The sequence below is a fragment of the Mesocricetus auratus genome, unplaced genomic scaffold, assembly GCF_017639785.1.
Source record: "Mesocricetus auratus isolate SY011 unplaced genomic scaffold, BCM_Maur_2.0 Super-Scaffold_15014, whole genome shotgun sequence".
Classification (NCBI taxonomy): Eukaryota; Metazoa; Chordata; class Mammalia; order Rodentia; family Cricetidae; genus Mesocricetus; species Mesocricetus auratus.
In genome coordinates, this window is record NW_024429186.1 from 41,295,727 (window position 1) to 41,301,726 (window position 6,000).

The window sequence follows — 6,000 nt, forward strand, 5'->3', positions numbered from 1 at the left end:
TCACATTCATTCACCAGGACAGGTGGCATGCGCCCACTGGCTTAGCAGAAGGGTCAGGAGCGAGCACCATCCTACCCTGGGCTGGAAGGGAGGCACTGCACGCTGACAAACAGCCTGAATGACAATCAAAAAGTGCTTACTCTGGGGGCTGTCATGGAACAAGAATGTTTCATATCAAGCTGCATTGTGAAGCATTTGAAGACCTCCATGACTGCCTGTAGCTGATGAAGTTTTCTTTTCATTTAGTCTTTCTGGGGAACCTGGGGTGTGTGCAATAAAAATGTAACTTAGAAACTTACACTATACTTCTGCATAAAAGGCTTTGAAGATGAAGTACGTAGTTGAACAAACCTGTGCAGGTAAAGGAGTGATTGGCAGTGCAAATAGAACAAAACAAACAAAACAACAACAACAAACCAAACCAAACAGAAAAAAACCCCAAACAACAGCAAGAATAGCAACAACAAAACAGCCTAGAGGTGAACAGCATCACTAGAACCCTATGTGGTGATGGGTGGTTGGCAGAACTGTGAGGGGTCGTCCTTGACCTTGAGGCTGAGATTGCACACTGGCGATGGCTTGACACTCTACACACAGAGGTCTGAATCATGGCTCCCATCCTGGTCACCTAAGAGCTGAATTTGCACACTATATATACTAGGCCTATGTAAAGGCTTCAGGTGAGATTTTGATGTTGTGTGTAACCTACGTCTTTCACCACAAGACACAGATGGTTAAGCCCATTTTCGTTGTCAAGTAGATTCTGTAGTGAGATCTTTAAGACACTTCAAGAAGCTAGTTATGTGTCCTTTAATCTGTGGGTACTTCTGCCAGTTTGGAAGGCATGCGCGAATGACTTAGAGCTCTCCAGAGAATGTTGGTTGTATTCCTCACAATATAGTTATTTTAATCACCGCTTATCTCCCCTAAATTTAGTAATTGTAGAAAAAAAGTTTTGGGCATTCTATTAAAAATAAGATAAAGTTAAAATTTTAACGTTTCAGCCTTATGATCAAGAGGATTGTCTGTGAAAATGTTTCTGAGTACTAAAACCTTTAAAACATCAAGACTGTTATGAGAGTTGGGTCAGGTGGGGCACTCCTTTAAGTCCAGGACTCAGGAGGTAGATCTCTGGGAGGTCAAGGCAAACTGGCCTATATAGCTGACTCCAAGGCAGACAGGGCTATATAAGTCACACCCTGTCTCAAAGAAAACAAAATCCCCCAACAACAACAATAATAGTAAACCCAACATAAGCCTGAATCTTAAGAACAATTCAGCATTGTTCTTACATGTCCAGGAAACTATAGATCCATGTGTGGTGGGCCCAGGCAGAAAGACCAAGAATGTCCCCCCATTCTAAACGCTTGTCTGTATGAGCTTGGAAGCGGTATGGAGACTGCTGTCTAACATGCTTAAACAGATGTCTGCTTTTGGGTCTTGAGCCATGTAGATGACTGACTGGTGGTTACATAGCCATTAATTATTTGGTTTACCCCACCACCAAGTTTATACAAACTTAACAGTGCGTAGTCAAATCTTGCTGGGAGATATTTTTTTTTTACTTTTTCCAAGAGACCTTAATTCCCTGGCTTGCTTCTGTCCTCTGTGCTTTGGTTTCGCAGGCATTTATGTAAATGTCAGTTTAGTACACACGCACGTGCGTGCGCGCGCACACACACACACACACATACACACACACACATTCATACACATATATCTCGCATAAATTCTGACTCATCTGATTAAGTCCAGTTTTTCCCTCCAGATGTTGCGTTGGGAAGTGGCACAACTAGGTCAGATATTCTTACTCTGGGACAGTCTTTCTGTGGGAGAGTGTTTTGATTCCAGGCTTAGGAATGTGCAGTGTGCTATGACTGCAATGATTCAAGGATGCCCAGAAGCCACAAGTCACCTGCATTCCAGAGGAAGTCCTCCCAGAGGCTAACTGGTGTCCAGTGATGGAGACGATGTGAGCTGGGAAGGACAGACAACACCATGTAGTTCTAAGGGTTCTGACCCAAATATCCTCAAGACTGGCTAGGATGCTAACTCTGAACAGAGTGTTCTAGGACTAGCTTGGACTGGAACTGCCCCTTCCCAAGGGGGATGAGTCATCTCCATCTGGGATGCTCGTGTGTCTGTGTTCTTTGTCTGAGTGCCTGCATTCGGCTTCCAGTTGTTGCCGATGTCACGCACCACGTCATGGCTTATCTTTTTTTGGGTATGACAGTTTTTATTAATCCAGAGATGGATTTCTTCTTACATTCAGAGGATTTTTCTCTTGTCCTTTAATATCCTAGGTAAATGAATATTAGATAAATGAATGGTGTGTGGGACTACTGTCTGTTTAAAGAAGATGAGGTCTGTTTAACCAAGAGGTTAGGGGTCATTCAAAATTTCTCTTTCCAGAAAGTCAGGTGACATACCTGTTATCCTAGCACTTGTAAGGCTGAGGCAGGAAGATCTCCACTATGAGGCCAGCATGGGCTACATACTGAGGCCCTGTCTCAAAACAAAAAGGTAAATAAAACTGAAAACACAAAATCACACCGACAAATGAACAAAAACAACAACAGCAAAAACCCCAAACCAGCCCAAACAAACAAATGCCCCTGCAAAACAAAACTCAACAACACAGGCTTTGGGAGGCAAAATGCTTGCTGCATGCAGACCAGAGTTTAAATCCCCAGCATCTATGTAAACGGCAGTGGACATGGGGCCCATCTGCAATCCCATTGCTCAGTTGGTGAGACGGAGAGCCTCTGAGCAAGCCGGCTAGTTAAAAGTCAAAACCGCAAACTCTGAATTCAAATGAGAGACTCTGCCTCAATGTATATATAAGGTGGAGAGTGAGCAAGGAAGCCACTCAGTGGCAACTTCTGGCCTTCATGTATAGGCATGTGTGTGCCCACACATATGAATTTGCATACATGTAAACATGCACACGCTAGCAAAGTAAACAAAAATAATCCAAAAGAGAGAAGAGTTAATGTATACTCTGAGGACTTGGAAGATCTCAGTAGCTGGATAAATAGGCTGTGCTGTATATTGGGAATTATTTTAATTATTTTGAATAAACACAAAATGATGCACTCTTGAGTGCCCACAAGTTACCAGCCCTCCTGCTGGTAAGACACTAATTGCAGGGGAAATGGATTCTACTGAGTGGACTCAGGTGTTGGCTCAGACTGTCTCAGATTCTTTTGCATTGGAGTTTACCTGTGTCAGAGAATGTCATGAAGCCTCCGAACGAAAACTCTACTGAAAGTAACTTCTTTTCACTTTGTGTTCTATAAAATGATACGATTTAAAAAAATGTATAATGGGAAACAAGCGACACACTAAATGGATTGATTGTCATATATTTCCCATATACTCTCTATGTCACACAGATGTTTCTTCAGAACTGCCTCCCATCTATAAATCATCCATCGCTGATTCCTGTCACAGCAATCTCAAATAGGGAACTCATGAGTTATTTTGAAGGTGGAATCTTCGTGGTAATTAATATGTGGCCTCTCTATAGGTAACTGAACATTCATTTATATTGCATTTAAATTTCTTATTATGTCCCCCAAGTCTTTTTAAATCTCAATCTCATTGATGCTGCAAGGGATTTATAATTGTCAAATCCAACTCTACAAGCAATAAATGAATTTTAAAAAATGACTCATAGCAGTGTTTTTTTATGAATACTATTTTTTATTGTGCAAAATAGCAACAACCACGATTTACTCTATGTTTGTGTGTGTTTGTGTGTGATGCTTACACACATGTGTGTACTTGTGTGTGAATATGTTCACAAGCATTAATGGAGTCAAGAAGATGTCAGTGCCCTGTTCTGGCATTCTCTGTCTTACTCCCTTGACACTAGGTCTCTCACTGAGCATAGAGCTAGGCTGGAAGCCAGAAAATCCCAGAGATCCCCCTCTCCCTGCCCCACAGCCTTGGGGTTCCAGGAGCGTTGGCAATGCCTTGTTTTTCCCACAGGTGGTGGCAATTCCGATTTTCTATTGAGATGCCTTCTTCCTTCTGTTTAACTGTTCATTTGGGACGGATCCTAGCCTCCAATCCAGCTTCAGTTAGTGAGAATCACGTCTGTGCTCATTTCTGAAGGTCCCAGGGGAGGAGCTCTTTTCCCATGGGGCATCTTTGTCACCAGGAGGAAAGAGCTTGCCTGCTGCTGGCGATGACGATATTTCAACTGTTCCTATTTAAACTCACTTAGTCCTTCTCCAAGCGTTGGAGTAAGGATGACCATTGTCCTCATTTCTGTGACAGGGGACATGTGGTGAAGTCAGGTTAATGAGGTCAGTGTAAGCTGTCGAGGAGGCAGTGGCTCCAGGATTGTGTCTCGTAGCTGTCTGCGAAGCTTGAGACTTGCTATCAGTACACTGAAGAAACATAGCTGAGAGTCAGAGAAAAATTCACGTCTGGTCACACCAGCAGAGCCCTGGATTTGGTTATTTCTAGTGTACTCTCACGTCCCCTTCATGGATAGGCGACACACTCCCTCCATTTTGATTTCAGTTGACTTGGGATGGCTTTCCTTTACTTACATGTGAGTGACCCCTGTCCCCCAAAGACAATCCATGCATAGAAACAGACAGTTTTGCTTGTTGAGACTCTCCGATCAAAGAGTTGCCTTGCTGAGAGAGTCTGTGCTTGTTAAATCACTCAGTGAAGGTGAGAGCTATCCTGGGCACCTGTGGTTAGGCAGTGGAGTTAATTTTCTCCTCAAACCCAGTTTCTGCTTTTACATGGTTAGGGCTTAGATCTCAGTCATTCATACCATCACTGGTGTGGGATTCTGATTCTTGGTAAATGTGACTTTTCCCCACCCCCTCAAATAAAAATAGTAATAATAGAACATTGTTATGAATACATTAAAAAATCTAAGGAATAAAATTGAACCCAAACTAAGTTAAAAGAGATTGTCTTCATCCATTCAGGCAGTCAACCATAATACCCTAGACTTGGTAATCTTTTTACAGAACAATAAACATCTTTATTACATGAGCTATGAAGGATGGTTTATTTGCCTTTCCGGGCTTTGGTCTTCCTCAGGGAGAACTCCAGCTTCTTGCTTTCTAGCACATAGCCACCTGCTCCGCCACACTGGCCTGGTCTCCAGGCAACGCAGGCAAGAAGCCTGCCCTGCTGGAGATGCTCCTCCAGAGGCTGCTGATTTTGGTGTTCTTTTTCTTTTCATCATGTTTATTTTGAATTTTCTTTGTTTTTTGTTTAGTATTTCTTCCTCCTCAGGAGTCAGCTTGGCCTCCTTTTTGTGGCCCAGGGGCAGTGCACAGCGGGACTGGTACCGCTGTCAGTACTGTGTGCTGTCAATGAGCATAGTGCAGTTCTTCACCGGTCTTGGTGCGGACCAGCTCGCTATTGGATGCATTGTAGATAGCATCAGTGATCCTTGTTTTGCGAGTACAGCACTCAGAGCCCCAGGAAAAATTTCCCACTTCCAGTCTTAGGGCACTGTACTTCTTACTGCCTCCTTGAACTCACGACGAGGGCTGATGTTAGTGTTGGCAGAAGGTTGTCCCAGCTCATACTTCTGATTCTGAGGCAGGGCATTCTCTTACCCCTGGTCTTGTAGAATTGTGCCAGTTGTCCAGAGAGATGCCCATCGCTTGGCACTGGCTGGAAAGAGGAAGCCGACTTGGTAACTTTTAAACAGAAATTCATTGCTCATAGTTCTAGAGGCTGGGATTTTTAAGTTCAGTGTGTTAGCAGATTAAGTGCTTGATACTCATGGATGAAACCTCTGCATGCCATCTCATGGCAGTACAGACATTTATGGGCTGGAGAGATGGCTCAGCCATTAAAGGCTAGACTCACAACCAAAAAGTAAAGACATTCATGAAGGATCTACTTTTAACTGAATCACATCCCAAAGGATCCCCACTTCTTAAAATTGTAGCCATGATGATTGAATTTCAGCATGATTCTCCCTCTCCGTGTGTGTGTGTGTGTGTGCGCGCTTAT

The 6,000-nt window shown here is 43.3% G+C and overlaps 1 pseudogene; it reads right to left on the minus strand.

The window, feature by feature from the left end:
- Nucleotides 1-5,037: 5,037 nt before the first annotated feature.
- LOC101832021 lies at nucleotides 5,038-5,642 on the minus strand (annotated as a pseudogene).
- Nucleotides 5,643-6,000: the final 358 nt, after the last annotated feature.